Consider the following 17,335-nt stretch of genomic DNA (forward strand, 5'->3'; position numbering starts at 1 on the left):
CGGTTTGGGTTTAGATTTTTTGAAAACCGAAAATTTCGGTTTGTATTCGGTTTTTGGGTTTGGTAAAACCGAAAGAAACCGAACCGAACCGATTATATATAATGTTTATAAAATTATATAATTTATATACAAATATAAACATGTTTAGCGAAGTTATGTCAAAAGCATCGTCTGGTTCAGATGGGTAAGGCTCTAGCGTGTTTTTCTGGAGGTTTCAGGTTCGAAACCTGTGTACCTTTCTGGAGGTTTTGATGAAACCTGTGTACTTTTCTGGAGGTTTCAGGTTCGAAACCTATGTACAATATTTTACATCTTTTATTTTCGTAGCTAGATAAAACATATCCCACATCGGCACATGACCGAAACATAGTTACATATGCTCGCCTACATAAGCACAACATTCATCCTCTTCAGTTCGCTTTGTCCCACATCGCTTGAGGAATCAAAGTAGAAGCCATCTTCACTTCTATATAAGTGAGGATATGAGATGATAGAAAAATAGTTTCAGGTTTGGTTTAACTCATAAACTGAAACCGAACCCAAAAACCCAATTTAGAAACCGATAAACTGTAACACCGAACCCACGGGTTTAGGGTCGGTTAGGGTTCAATTTTTTAGAAACCGACGTCCATCGGTTTGGGTTCGGTTTTAGGCCAAAACCGACCCAAACCGACCCATGCTCAGCCTTAAAATACGTAGCTTTCATATCATAACGGGTGGAACTAAAACCCAACCCATTTTATCATATGCATGGAAAGATATCCTGCCCCGACCCGTAAGTCAAGAAATTTTAGAGATATTTATTGATGGGAATCAGCTCTCTCTCCATCTTTATCCCCCGTACACGCACAAATCAATATCTCTCCCTCTCTCTCTCTTCATCTCCTCCACCATTTCTCTCTCTTCTTTTCTATTCAATGCGCCTTACACTTTGCCACCATCACCAGATCCTCCCTCACCCTTTCATTCCAATCCTCTATACTTTCGATTCTTCAAATCCCAGATCCCTTTTCCTTTTCCTTCTCAATTCTTCTTGTTAGCTAGCTATGATGTCTTCTCTACGCCCAGATCTCACCACCAAAATCTACCCCTACACGGAGGAGGAACCACTCGACCTTTTCGACCATCTACCGGACTCTCTCCTCCTCTTGGTCTTCAACAAGATCGGTGATGTCAAGGCTTTAGGTCGTTGTTGCGTTGTTTCCAAGCGATTTCATACCCTTGTTCCTCAGGTCGAAAACGTTGTTGTTCGTGTCGACTGTGTTATCTCTGACGACGATGCCACCTCCGCCTCCGGTGCCTCCGATAAATCTCGTGGACCCTTTTCCAGTCTTGTTCGTCTCGTATTTGGTGGAATCGTTAAGCCCATCCAAGCTCTTGGAAACTTTTTGGGTCCCAAGAGATCTTCATCCTCCTTATCTGTCGGTAACAACGTTGATGCTGATGATGATCTTGAACATGGAGGTGGAGTTACGCACCATTCTCCCACTCAAGTTCTCAAAAACTTCGAAGAGATTCGTTTCCTTAAAATCGAGCTTCCAAGCGGCGAATTAGGTATCGAAGACGATGTACTGTTGAAATGGAGGGCGGATTTCGGATCCACCCTTGATAATTGCGTCATGCTCGGCGCATCCTCCGTGATTCATCCCACCCAGAATTTTACATCTAGTGAAACCAATTGCGATCGAGTATGTGGAGCTGGGGCTGTGACTGAAGATAATGGAAGCATACCGGAATCGTTTTACACCAATGGTGGATTGAAATTAAGGGTAGTATGGACGATAAGCTCACTGATCGCAGCATCAGCAAGGCACTACTTGCTTCAACCTATAATCGCAGAGCATAAGACATTAGATTCCTTGGTTTTGACAGATGCAGATAGACAAGGTGTCTTGTGTATGAACAAGGAACAGTTAGAGGAACTGAGGGTGAAGCCATTATCAGCTTCTTCAGCTTCAAAAAGAACCCTAGTCCCAGCTTTGAATATGAAGCTTTGGTATGCTCCATTTCTGGAACTACCTAATGGGACTGTGCTCAAAGGGGCTACATTAGTAGCAATTAGGCCTAGTGAGCAATCAACAACACAGAAGGAAGTTTCTGATGGATCATGGGTTTCATCTGCTTTTGAAGAGCCTTATGGAACTGCTGCAAGAATGTTGGTTAAGAGGCGAACTTATTGCCTTGAGATGAATTCCTTCTGAGGTATTATTCACCATGAAATTTGTATACTTATAACTTGTTTGATACTGATACGGATACAGATACAGTATTCTCATGTTGATTTCTTTTTTGTGTCTCAGCTTTCATGGCTGCATAAAAGGCGATAAACTTTATGATTCAAGGCACAGGAAAAACAAAACACACAATTTTGTTCACAGCATGTATATGAGGTTGGATGGTGCAAAATGTTACTTATCTTCAATGGTGCTTCAATGGTGTATGGTTGATGAGGGTATGTTTCGGTTTATGTATGTATGGTAATGGTATGAAAAGTGAGAAAAAAGAGTTGCCTTGGTGGTGGATGGTGTTGCAAGGGGGTTGTTTTGGGTTCTGTGTTTGTTTGTAGTCATATCTATATCTCTAATTCTCTATATCTCTATATATGTTATACGATCTTCATTTATGTGAATATTTGTAGGTATGAAACAATACTAGTGTTTATAAGTGGGCTTAAACTGCCTGTTTTTTGAATTGTGTATATTTTTCTGTTATAATTTTGGTCTGGATGTTTGCTAAGGGTTAGTTATGTCAGGTGTATTCAATGAGGTTTTGATGATAAATTGTGAACGGATCACTATCAAATATCGGCTTCTTTTTATTAATTTATTTGGTTTGGTGATTGACAACCACATATCACAAATAATGAATTACTCATTTACTCCTAGAGTCTACTCTAGAGGTCTCAATGTGGGCTTTAATGCTAGCACCTGAGTCCTGACTATTGTGTATCTTTCAGTATGAATTGGGCTTTTGTCGGCACCAGGCCCTTATAAAAGCCCATTATCTCTCAAAATATATTTGTGGAGTCGGGTTTTTGGGCTTCTAGAAAAATAATCTTTTTGCAGTAAACAGTATTTGATTTAATGGATGAAAAGGGGCATTGTGGGCAGTTGGGCAGCTTAAAAGGTATTAGTCGTTTCTACAAAGGTGACATGGTCACAATCATCACAAGGTAACATTGATTTCAACGAAACCTTTTGTCCACTTGAGGCTATTTTGGTTTTTTTTTTCAACATAAATTATTTTAAGTTTTATCTTTTAAAGCCTTAAAGTATGTTACCAAGAACGACTAGAGAAAAACATATTCCAATTAACCCAAGTAAATTGATATATTGTGTATTTAACACTTTTCAAAAATACAAGCAAAAAATATGGAGTATAAGGCTACATCCTTTTAAGACAGGATGAGAGAGGTGCACAAAACCGGGATTTTATCCCCATCGGACAGAGCCAGTTTTTTCCATATTGGATTTTAGATAATCTGGTTAGCATTTTTTGAAATAAGTTATTGGATTTCGGATCTATCTAGCTTTTCTTGAATTTTTAAGATTTTGGATAGAAATTATCGGATATTTTTTTTACTGATATAAACCCGACCCCCAAATCTGGTTTCAAGTATTCATATATCCAGCGGATCAGATTTATCCGGGGTGGATATCTTATAACCCGAATATGAAGAAAAAAAAATATGTTTTGTATATTATTTTAGTAAAAAAAAGGTTCATTTTGTGCACCTTTAAGAAAAGATGGTCAGATGAATATCTTTAATTAGATATGGATGAGTAATCCAATGAAATGACTTCTCAATCTCTACTCACAGCTGAAAACAGAGAAAAATATGCAACTTAGATTGATTTTCGTGGTGTGTTTTACTTTTAGATTCTAGTTTTTTTTATTTGTATTTGTCTAATGTTTGCTTTAGCTCCTTGCTTATGTAATTTTCTGTTATTAAAAAAAAATAGTATATTTTCAAATTTGATGGGGACAAGTAGACAACTAAAGCCCAAAAGTGGCTTCCATTATTTTAGCATGTTTGTAGTTTTTATCAATGCTTGGTTCATGAATTTCAGGTTTATTTTGTATAATGTGTTCAATATCATTTGATTGTAGAGCTTGAGCGTTGTTGATATAATAATATCTTTCCCTAAAAATATAAGAGTGGATGACTTATTATGGTAACAAATTTAAGATTTTTTATATTATTTTTATCAAAAAAAGTACCATTTTGCTTATATATATATATATATATATATATATATATATATATATATATATATATATATATATATATATATATATATATATATATACTAGTAGGGTACCCGAGCGATGCGGCGCGCGAGATAGTTTGATACGGCAGATAGTTTTCATGCGGCGATTAATTTTCTTTTCATGTCAAATAGTTTGTTTTAGCATTTTAGTGGAATTTTTGTGTTAGATAGTTCATTTCATCGATTACTTTCTAGCTAGGTACGTAAATGTCGGGGCAGAATAGTTTCTTATCTGATATCATCTATTGTACTGGTTTTTATTTTACGATTAGATTAAATGTAAAAGTATATGTAACGGTCTTCAATGAGGGGTTTATGAATAGATTTGATTGGTAGTTAGTTTCCGGTCTCCATTTGGTGATTAGTTTCGATTCAACGAACGGATACTCTTTTCTTTCGGAAAATGTGTTATTCAAAAGAGATGCAATGCAACAATAAATACTTTTTACTGTTGGATGCAACAATAAATACTTTTTACTTACATTATTATTTGCAAAATCTTGTTTTTCTTTTGACATTAATTTATCAAGATTGTTTACGTTTGATCTCACATACCCATTAATTGTAAGCACTCACTTTTCGTTTGATTTCGTGTCCCCATTAATTGTAGGTACTCGTTTTTCATCTGTAGAAGCTAGTATGAGGTGAGTAGTCACTTTTCACTATTTGTATAAGCTACACTATTATGTGATGGACTATGCGGTCACTTTTCACAAATGTACTTTGTTAAAAGTTATAATCACAAATTTTATATTAATAATTCTCATTTCTCATTCGTTGATAATCATCTTTATTTTTAATTAATTGTTGTTTTACAACAAAATATCATCTTAAATAAAAAAGTGTAGACATGCTCAAAACAAAAAAAAATAAAACATACAAACACACCGACACATATAGAAACTTACATAAACTGTTAGCAAAATTTATTATAGAAACATACAACTGTTGGAGTTCATATTTTTGAAGAAGATCTAATCAGAAACTAAAAATTCAAGATCCAAACAAAAAAATAAACCTAACTCTTACTTTCTTCTTGATTCCTTTACAATCTAAACATTCATGTTCATCTTCGTGATCCATCATCTTTTCCATTGCTAAAAAAAAAACAAAATTAAAAGAATACATACATGTAACAAATACAAATAATCAACCTACTTAGAGAACATAAATCAAAATCATACATAGATCTACACCATACACAATATGCACACAAATATGAAACATCTTAAAACATACACACAGATCTGAAACATCTTCCACCGAAAAGACAAAAAATGGTTTCTCTGTTTCTTTTGTACATATCGATTGGGAAAAAGGAACAATGATTATTACATCTGTGTGTTTGCATATGATCTGAATGATGGGGCATCAATAAAGAAAGAAAGGAAGAGAGCGAGAATGAGGTGTGCTGAAGATTTAGATCTGATATTAGAGAGAGATATAGAGATGTGTTTCCATGAAGTAGAATTGATGGTAGCAGAGTTAAATGGAGGCAAGTTGTGGCAGTGTGGAGCTTAAGATCTAAGGTTAGTGACAACTGTAGTGGTGGGTTGTGTTTCAGAAGGTTTGTTGACCAAAAAATGTATACCTTTATTTGAGCTAAAAAGCATAAGAACCTGTGGAAGAACAATCAAACATGTGAAATCAGGAAACAAAAAGGGAGGAAAATCAAAATCAAACCCAGGAAAGCAAATAACAATGTCAGACAAAGCAAAGAATCAACCCTGTTTGACGACTTGGACTATTCCCTGCGACTATAGATGCACCAGATTAAAAACCCAAGTAAGACAAATTTCAATTTAGGGCTCGTAAAAGAGGGGGCAAAAAAATTAAACAAAAGGAAGCAACAAATTTTCGTTCACCTTTATGTTCCCCTTCGTCCCTTTGATTTTTGTTCCTGCAACTCCTTTCAGTAAACTTCCCTACAACCACAATATATGTAACAAAAAAATAGATCTAAGTCCATCATGTACAGGTTAAACTGACATAATCTGAATGTTAACTTTCCTTTAATTCTGAGTTTTATCAAACGAATAGTATAAGATGACGAAAAAGACAAAGACAAAATATAATAACAAAGGCTTTATAACACATATAGAAATCTGAAAGCTCTTACCAGAACAAGGGTGTTTGGTGTTCGTGTCGAGGAAATATATGAGATTTGGGCAGATATGTTTCTTTGTAGTTAGGGTTTCGCACCATCACCCTCAAACCAAACTGAGAGAACATGGAAGATCTGAGCGGTGAATCTTTAGGGTTTTGATGGTAGCAGACAGAAAGATCGAAAGGGAGTAGAGATGGTGGTGACTGGAGCGTATTCTTTGGTATCAAAATTTGAAATGTAGAAGATTCTAGGAGAGTGTGAAGATGTTTGTAGCCATTGGATCGTAGAGAAGGATCGATGGATATAATTAGACCCTGCTCGATCCATGTGATGTCCAGTCACCATGGTTGCCTTCTCCGCATACATTTGCCCCTTATTTCTTTTTATGCATCATTTAGTTGTAAAGAGAGCTGCATAAGTTGTCTTTAAAACAATTTTTTAAGAGGTAGCTTTATTTATTGTACATCATGCATAATAAGTTGTGTTTAAGACTAAATTATGTATGGTTTATAATATACGATCTTAGGTGTGAAAAATGAGTCGGATCGTATTTGGGGTAGGATCGCAGGTAGGATCGTACGATCCAATGGCATGTCACGTCAATTGATAAACGGGTATATATATATATATATATATATATATATACATATATATATATATATATATATATATATATATATATATATATATATATACCCGTTTATCAATTGACGTGACATGCCATTGGATCGTACGATCCTACCTGCGATCCTACCCCAAATACGATCCGACTCGTTTTTCACACCTAAGATCGTAGGATCGTACGATCCTACAATCAGGATCGCGATTTTGACAACAATGACCCAAACCTTATGTTTGAAATTAATATCATCATATTGTATATAATGTATACTATTGATATGTATTTAGCAAAAAGTTGGTAAACCGTACCATCTAAACGGCCAACATTAACCCGTTCTCAGTTCCACGTGGAGGTCAATCACAAACCCTATTTTTTGCATATAAATATGTATTTTTGCATTTAAATCTGTATTTTAATATTTAAAGCTATAACTTTACATATAAATACATATTAAATATAGTTTTAAATATAAACATAGGTTTAAATTTATTTATACATCTTAATACGTAAATAATATGTATGTTTACTAAAGAGGCTATAGTACGTTTTGAAGGGTAGACATTATATACAAAAATGATGGTATTAATTTCAATTAGAAGGCTAAAACCCTCACCAATTAGCGAGAGACCCAAGTTCAAGTTTGCTTCTCATCCACTCTATTTTAGTTTTTTCCTTTAAAGTTCAATAAACCTTATTATAATATATTATATAAGTGAAGATTCACATTTTACAATCTAAAACGTCTTGGCTCAGTGGTAGAGTACTAGACTCTGTGACTCTCTTCCTTGGGCCACGAGTTCAAAATCAAGGAGTGCCATTTCTTCTCTTTTTAATAAAATGTGTACTAAATAAAATAAGTCGTAGAATATTTACATATTAAACTTATTATAATATATTATATAAGAGCTTCACGTATACATACCACAAAGGTGTTCGTAATTGACGTGGCCACGAACCACAATCATGAACACCATCCAGTATTCCGTGGTGGCTAATGGTCGTTGTGATTTGTGGTCCGTTCAACGCTCTACAACGACTAATCACACCTCGATTCGAACTTCACCGCCTTTGACCTCTTTGACTAGCCGTTGAACAACAATTTTTCAAAAAAAAAATATTGTTGACTTTTTTAAAATAATCATTTACCTATATAAATATCACAATACAAAATCTTATTTTTAACACCATTCTTATATTTCTCTATTTACATACATAACTTTGTTTACAATCCAAAAACCATAGATCCCAATCAAAATACTCCACCAAACTATCGAAACCGCAAGTCTGATAACGCTTTTGCGTTAGATACAACTTCCCGTCAATACCTGAACATGAAATCACCTCAAGGTTGTTTTATGAATTTGCTCCAAAATGGTTCCCCTATCCAACAAACACAACTTTTTCAATAACAATACCAAACTTTCCCGCCCTATCAACAACAATTTCAGTCCAGTTTCGTATACCAACAACATTTCCAACCACAAGCACAATTTTCACAACCACAAGCACAACCTTCACCACCACAACCACAACCTTCTCAACCCCCTCATTCGCCGTATTTTGTAGCGGAACATAACCTTCACCACCACCCCAACCAAAAAAAGTATATGAAAAAAACTCATTTGAACCAATGCAACCGATAGAGTGCAATGGACAAAAGAGGAAGAAGAGAAGTTAGCACAAGCGTGGATATCGGCTTCCAAGACCCAATTGAAGGAGATAATCAAACATACAATTGTTTTTGGGAAAAAATGCTAAACGTGTTCTATGATTTAATGGAAAGTGAAAGTCGAAATCCTGACTAAATTAGCTCGAAGTGGTGCGATTTGAGGCTAAAATGTACTGAATTCAGAGAAATTTACAACAACCTCAACAACCTACACAAAAGCGGGTCAAACGATTTCGATGTGTTTAAGGCGGCCTTAGATCAATATGAAAAAACAACGGTAACCCGCAAACCTTTAGGTTCTCCGGACATGAACAAGTGTAGAAGCATCCCTAAACATCAGAAACCCATCACATAGCCGCACTCAGGTCCCTGACCCCGTCGAACTCCGGGGGCTTTGTGTTGTTGAATTCCTGGTACAACATCGAATCACCCCCATGTGGCCTGGCGGCAACAACAACTATGGTGGCTGCGGCAGCAGCAGCCTCGGTGATGGCCACGTAACACTCGTCGAACAACTCAATCATCACGGTCTTGATAGGCCCAAACATCTCTAAAATAGTCTCTCTGATCGTTGTGGCTATCTACGCGACAACGATCCTGCATATCTTATATTCACTGGTACTCGGCCTCTCCGAGTTGCTAGAGCCTGAACCATGGGTAGTCATCACCATACTGAATCACACAAGGAAGAGGTCAAAACCAGACTAAAACGTACACATACATTATATACACTCCCACAAGTTCCTTAGTAACCCATGGTTCTTCCCGAATCACATACAGATCCTGTGATTTCAGTAGTACGAGCTCATACTACATTCTACACCTATCCGTAGTTGATTCAGGCGGCCCTCCCAAGGTCCTAAATCACCACTTATTCTACTCTAGCCGTATCCATAGATACATATGGGCTCACCAAAACCACCACTAAGCACCTAGATACTCATCCTAGGTTCCACCTCGACCGCTGCCGCACTCCATAAAGAATCTCTTCTAAACTCACCAACTGATTCGCGTATACCAATTGTACATAATCTAGGAATCGATAGATGGTCCCTCAACTCCATAATCAGACAAGGAAAATGAAATAAGGCAAAATCAAGCATTCTAAGGCTATAAAACCTTAGATTCAATCCTACAAAGCAACACAAGCCATCTCCAAGGCAAAACACATCACTATTCAGGTAACTCTATCATGCACTTCTTAAGGGACCCTTATCCTATCACTAGCATGAATCTCTATCAGTTCATGTAATAAATCAAATACAACAACACACAAGTATGGGTACTTTGGGATATCACTTTCGAGCTTCGACTGATTGTACACATTGCTTCCTCCTATTTTCTTCTTGAAATTCTTTACTGCTTAAAAAAATTTAAGAATTTTTTTTCTCAGATCCTAGTGTTAGTCTGGAATCCCACGAGTGTTCATCCAAATCCCTCAAACCAAGGCTCTAATACCAACTTGTAACGTCTAAATTCTTCAAAGCAAATTTTTGAATTTTTAATAAGGTAAAATCATTGTTTCCACAAACTCAAGTCAAACAAAATATAAGTATCAACCGTAATTATCCCAAAATATCAGAGTATCGAAACATGCAAAATCACAGAAACTACATATAGATGTGTACAATCAAGCTTTTGCCTTCCCGCGATCGTATGAAGTACCTGAAACATAGTAAATCAATAACTATAAGCATGAAGCTTAGTGATTTTCCCCCAAAATACCACATATAACATATAACAACAAATAGCTGTATCGGGTCCGTAGCAACCACGAGTCTGTATTAACCCCCAAGTCCATATTGACTCCAAGCCCAGATCAACTCCATCAGTCTGTATCAACCCCAAGTATGTAATGACTCCGAACCTAGATCAGCTCCATGCATACAACATACAAGCACATCATCAAGAGTAACAAAGACAACAAGCACAATCGACACCTAGTGTCCTATGGTATAGTGAGAAGACTCACCTCGTTGGCAGCAACTAAGATACACCAGCTCTCACACGACGAAGACTGGTACTACATAACACCTAACAACAATAAATAAGTACCCACTCAATCTACACCCTAAGACCTCTAAATTGACCAAAAGTTGAATATGGTAAAAAAGTTAACGTTCAAATTCAACGGTCATAGTCAACAGTCAAAATCAAATTTGACAGGTGTCCACATCGTGGCCACCCATAGGCCACATCATGGGCACTCTGAGACAAAACAATTGGTCATCCTCCCTAGTTGCCACGTTGTGGCCAGCTAAACTCCACATCGTGGGGACTGGGTTCTAGCAGCTTAATAGATTTAGCTCTTAATCTGTTAAGCTATTCCTTCAAACTTTCCACAACCTTCCTAAGGCCTAATACTTCATAAAGATCAGTGTTTTTCACTCTTACATGTCCAATGCAAGTCTAACACTCAAACCTAGGTCAAAATGAAGAAATACCATCCAGGATCACATGCATGAAGCCCAATATAGCAAAAAACTTCACATTTGGAACATATGTCCACTAAGGGACCTCAACAATCCATAAAGTTGCTAAATTTTTTGATTTCTTGCATTCTACCCAACCCAACATAGAGAATAGTGGACAAAAACCTAGATCTAACATGCTCATAACATAAAACTTGAGTCTTGGATACTTACAATGGTCCAGAAAGTAAACAAGAAGGTGATGATGAGACTTTTTTGGAAAGGAAACTTCCCTAACGAGGGTTTCCGGACCAGCTTCTGTGCATCGACTAATCCTCCGCTGCAAACTTGAGGCTATGCCTCATATCTTGGAGTCATTACAGGCGAACCTCCATGGCCACATGGGCTGAGTAGTGCCACGATTTGAACACAGTTCAATAGGTTATTCATCATATCTTCCACATGTCTTAGCAAGTCACCACAACCAAAGTGGTTAGGTGATGATGAGACTTGTGTTTAATGTTATTTTCGTATGTACCAGAAATGAGACCAAAAACCAACTTTAAGATATTTTTCTGAAAACTGTCATATGACAGTTTTAAACTGTCATAAAACTATAAAAACTGTCATAAAACAAATATATGGATAAGGGTCAAACCAATTGTTAATTATCTGAAATGAGACCAAAAAGCAGCTCGACCCCAGCCAGGGGCTGCCGCCCCTTGGACCCCGCTCCCAGGGGCGCTGCCCCCGGACCCCCGTTCGTTCAGGGGCTTCGCCCCTAAATGACAGTGTACTTTGAAACTTGATCAAACTTAAACAAGTGTGTACTCCACACCTTCCTTACTTGTTTAATATTTATCAAGATCACTTTTGGTCAACAAAGTAATCCCATTACACTTAAATAACATTGATGATAACAAATCACCAACAACTTGCATGCTAGATCAATTCTTCAACAATGATTCCTTCTCCTTCAAAGCACCAAAAGTGACCATACAAGCTTAAGATCTTCCATAATGGGGCTAGGGTTTGGATGGGGTGGTTTCTCAGAGGGTAGAGGCTTTCAAATGAGGCAACCCTAGGAGTTATTGCCCTTAAATAGGGCAACAACCCCATAAATTAGGGTTTTGGCTCAAAACCGTCCCCATGTCGTGGCCAACATAATGCCACGTCCTGGGAGATTTAATGAAGTCGCGTTTGATATGGGTCTTGCCATGTCGTGGTGGTGCTTCTACCACGTTGTGGCCTTCCAATTCAAATATAAATTAAATAAAGATTGTACCTTGAAGACTCAGATGTTACAAAAAGTAATACAAATGAGGATGCAATTTTATAAATGAAGATACTGAAGTGCCCTATGTAGACTGAAACATCCTTCGCTGGGTTAAATTTAAAATATTTGTAAAATCATTTGATTTTATACAAAATATGATTTTTATCTTAGTTTATGAGGAACATATATGGTCCCAATATGCTTTAAAATACTTCAAAATAGTTTTGTAAAAAATTAGGTCCCAAAGTACCAAAATTTTGAGTTTTTTTTTCAAAAGAAAGAGGTGGTAATCAATTTGATGACATCATAAAGTTAAAATTCCACCTCACAACCTGATGCAAATATCATTGTTATCTTCGAAGAAATTCTTAAGTTTTCAATCTGAGCACAAATCAAAATAAATTAGGGAATGGAATTGTCTAATTGGAATACCCAAAGTTGATTCATATTCAGTAAGTAATGATAGTAATTATTAAACTCATATCAAACCTCCAAATCAATGTGAACCCATATTAACAAACAATGACCAACAAATATAGTACAAATGACTCAAATAACCAAGAGCAAAGGGTATATGAACCCATATTAAAAAACAAGGATATAAAATCCTGAACCAAAACCCAAAGAGTTTAATAACTCATAAATTCTACTCAAATAATGTGATAACCAAATCCAATAATAACCTACAATATGGAACAAAGGAGTTTATATTCCCTAATTCCAGCAAAAGGTTTAATTATCCTATAATCCTAAATAAATAGTTTAATCTTTCAATAATCTAAAGATTAAGGAGAAAATACTCAAAATTTCAAATAAAATGTTTTTTAAATAAAGTCAACTAAAATGAAATGATTTGAATAGTCCATAGTTTCAAACATAACCAAAGCCTAAACATTTTTTATAAAAGGTCGACAAATTATATCAAGGCTCAGAAAGGGTAAACAAGGAATAATGCACAGAATAATATGAAATGCATTAATCTTTTCCCACCCTTGTCAGTCTAATAGTCTAACTCCGAGCTGGCTAAGCTCCTGAGTCATGGGTGGAAAAACTGCCACCGACATTTGTCTGGGTAACAAACTAGGCATTAGGGTAGCCATATCCCCCTATCCCACACAAGGGGTAGCTAAACTTTACATATGTAACGTTTAGGATAGCCATATTGTAACATCCCAAAAATACAACCCAAAAATTTTCGTTTGAAAACTTTACTAAACCATAATATCAAATATTAAAAGATAAATCCATGGATCATGCGTCTCAAAATGTCATAATAAATTTATCAAATCATCTGATGTCAAAACATATCAAAATATCCGAATAAAACTCCCAGGATAAACTGAAGCTGTGGTGTGTGCCATGCCATCATCCCGAGCTCTTCCCCTTACTAGCGGAAGTACCTGAAACCAAAAAAACTGAAACTGTAAGCACAAAGCTTAGTGAGCTCCCCCAAACTACACATACCATACAATAACATATAAAGCAACTACTGGGCCTTGCCCACTGCATCGAACCGAAGTCCGAAAATTGCATCGGACCGAAGTCCGGGACTAACCAGAGCCATGCCCTCTGCATCGGACCGAAGTCCGGAAACTGCATCGGACCGAAGTCCGGAACTAACCAGGGCCTTGCCCTCTGCATCGGACCGAAGTCTGGAACTGACTGCACATAGCATAGCATAATCATAACTACTAGCATAAACACATATACTACATACTGCATCAGACCGAAGTCCGGAACACATAACACAAAGACATGCTTGAATCACAAAGACATCAAGCACACTGAACTACTGCATCAGACCGAAGTCCGGAACTACTGCTAACTAAACGGGTCGGCATTGTGGCCGTAGACCCGTTCCTACTGGAAGGAAACTCACCTCGTAACGCTGGCTGCTGAGGTGCTAAATCTGAGACTGTCTGACTGCTGCTCCGGAACTCCCCGGCTACAAATCCCATAAACACTAAATCAAATACTGATAACTAATCTCAGGGTAAAATGACTATTTTACCCCTGGTCAAAGTCAACTTCCTGGTTGACTCTACTCGCCGAGTCCTACTATGAACTCACCGAGTTCCCGGACCTACACTTCTCTAACTCGCGACTCGACTCGCCGAGTCCCTCTACTTCCAGATCCTTGTTCTAACTCACTGAGTCCTCTTCCACTCACTGATTCAACTCACAACTCTAAAATCGGAGAATCAGGAGTTTGCGCTCCGACTCGTCGAGTCCAAGAACAACTCGTCGAGTCCTATCCATGTCCTCACTAAACAGTTGATTCTAATCGATTCCAGTACATCCAATTCATAGATCTGAGCTTCTAAGGCCGATATAACACGTAAAGTTGCCAACTTTACGTACATGCATAGAGGTATGAAGCTAAAACACCAAAATAAGCTAGAAATGGGAACCTAGGGTTTGGAACAAGACCTTGCTTTGCATAAAGGTATCTACTTTGAGCTCCTGGGGTTCAATGATGTCCAGATCTATAGCTCACTACCCTAAGGGAGCTCCAATCTCGAGTTTGGACCTTGAAATGTCCCAAAAGTGGCAAAACAAGCATATATGAAGATCTACTAGGAAAATGAACAAGGTAGAGACTTTATTACCAGATGAAGTAGCAAATGGAAGCTAGCTTTTGGATCTCCTTCTTCTCCTTTGCACCTTCTCTCTTTCCTTCTCTTCTACACTTCCAAGAATACACCAAAACACTCAAAATCAAGAAGGAATCACTCAAGCTCACCAATGGAGGCTAGGGTTTTGAGGGGAAACGCTCTAAGGGTGCTGGAGGCTGGGATGGGGGCTATAAGGACGTTTAAATAGGGTACAAACCCTAAGGATTAGGGTTTCATCCAGACTGGCCTACTCGTCGAGTCCAGGCGTGGACTCGCCGAGTAGATCACTTAAAACCCGCGTCCAACCTGGCATCTACTCGACGAGTTAGGGCTACTACTCGCCGAGTAGCTCTTTATAACAAACATTTAATAAATTAATACGTACCAGGAACGGGGCGTTACAATTCTCCCCCACTTATCTTAGACTTCGTCCTCGAAGTCTGCTGTCTCTGGAAACAACTCTGGGTATTGCTCCCTCATCTCTTCCTCGGGCTCCCACGTCCACTCCGAACCCTTGCGGTGCTGCCACTGCACCTTAACTAACTCTACTGCCTTGTTCCTCAGCTCTTTCACCTTGCGATCTAGAATCGTCACTGGTCTCTCGATATAGTTCAGGTTATCGTCAACCTGAATGTCCTCCAGGGGTACCACTGCTGAATCAACCACTAAGCACTTCCGCAACTGAGAGACATGGAACATGCTGTGGATCTGGCTGAGCTCTGCTGGAAGATCTAACCGATAAGCAACCCGACCCACCCGGGCCAAAACCCTAAACGGACCAATGAATCTGGGGACCAGCTTGCCCCTCTTCCAAAATTTGATAACACCCTTCCAGGGTGACACCTTCAGGAGGACCATATCGCCCACCTGAAACTCCAAGTCCGAACGCCTCCTGTCGGCGTAACTCTTCTGTCGACTTTGCGCAGTCTGCAGTCTGCTACGGACCTGCTGGATCAACTCTGTGGTCTTGAGCACCACCTCAGTGCTCCTGATGACCCTCTGACCGACCTCGCCCCAACAAATCCAGGTCCTACACTTCCTCCCGTAAAGCATCTCTAAAGGAGGGCGGTCAATACTGGCATGGTAACTGTTGTTATACGAAAATTCCGCTAATGGAAGATACGTATCCCAACTGCCACCAAAATCTAGAACACATGCCCGCAGCATGTCCTCGAGAGTCTGAATCGTCCTCTCGCTCTGCCTGTCCGTCTGAGGGTGGAAAGCGGTGCTGAAGTGAAGACGAGTCCCCATCTCGTCATGAAACCGCTTCCAAAACCTGGAAGTGAACCGGACGTCTCGATCTGATACTACTGATACAGGCACTCCATGCCGTGCCACTACCTCGCGCACATAAATATCGGCTAGCTTCTCGGCCGATATGCTCTCCTGAATCGGTATGAAATGCACGCTCTTGGTCAGCCGATCCACTATGACCCAAATCGAATCAACTCCACGTGCGGTCCTGGGAAGCTTAGTGATGAAATCCATAGTGATATCCTCCCATTTCCACACTGGAATGTCTAACGGCTGCATCATGTCGTGGGGTCTCTGATGCTCCTCCTTGACCTTCCTGCAGGTCAGGCATCTCTCCACGTACCAAGCTATGTCCCGCTTCATGCAGGGCCACCAATAGTCGGGTCGAAGATCTCTGTACATCTTCATCGCCCCTGGGTGGATGGAGAACCGAGACTTGTGAGCCTCGTCCATCAAAACCTGCCGTACTCTGCCCCAGTACGGTACCCATACTCTCCCATGAAGGGTCAACAATCCTCGACTGTCATAGTCAAAGGAAGCTACTCAGCCCACAATCCTCTCACACTTCTGCCTCTCCTCCTTCAGGCCCTTAACCTGTGCCTCTCTGATCTGCTCCAACAATGGAGTAATCACTGTCATCCTCAGACATACATCCCTGATCGGGGCTGCTACCGCCTTGCGGCTCAGGGCGTCGGCCACTACGTTGGCCTTGCCCGGATGATAAAGGATCTCACAGTCATAATCCTTTACCACGTCTAACCATCGGCGCTGCCTCATGTTCAGATTCGGCTGATCCATGAGGTACCTCAAACTCTTGTGATCCGTGTAAATGATACAGCGAACCCCATAGAGGTAATGTCTCCAAATATTGAGGGCGAACACCACTGCCCCCAGCTCTAAATCGTGCGTCGGATAGTTAGCCTCGTGAGGCTTCAACTGTCTAGAGGCATAAGCTATCACATGCGCTCGCTGCATCAACACTGCTCCCATACATGTGATCGAAGCATCACAGTAAACTACAAAATCCTCTACTCCCTCTGGCAGGGTAAGAATCGGCGCCTCGCACAATCTCTATCTGAGGGTCTCAAATGCTGCCTACTGCTCAGACCC

General features: G+C 39.0%; 1 pseudogene across 1 annotated transcript; it reads left to right on the top strand.

Annotated features, from left to right (window-relative positions):
- The first annotated feature begins 814 nt into the window (after positions 1-814).
- Positions 815-2,691, top strand: LOC145104165 (F-box protein At5g46170 pseudogene; annotated as a pseudogene). The gene is made up of 2 exons (XR_013707010.1): positions 815-2,202; positions 2,301-2,691. The product of XR_013707010.1 is annotated as an F-box protein At5g46170 pseudogene (transcript).
- Positions 2,692-17,335: the final 14,644 nt, after the last annotated feature.

This window comes from Lactuca virosa, chromosome 4 (genome assembly GCF_052849685.1).
Source record: "Lactuca virosa cultivar CGN04683 chromosome 4, Lactuca_virosa_CGN04683_v6, whole genome shotgun sequence".
Lineage (NCBI taxonomy): Eukaryota > Viridiplantae > Streptophyta > Magnoliopsida > Asterales > Asteraceae > Lactuca > Lactuca virosa.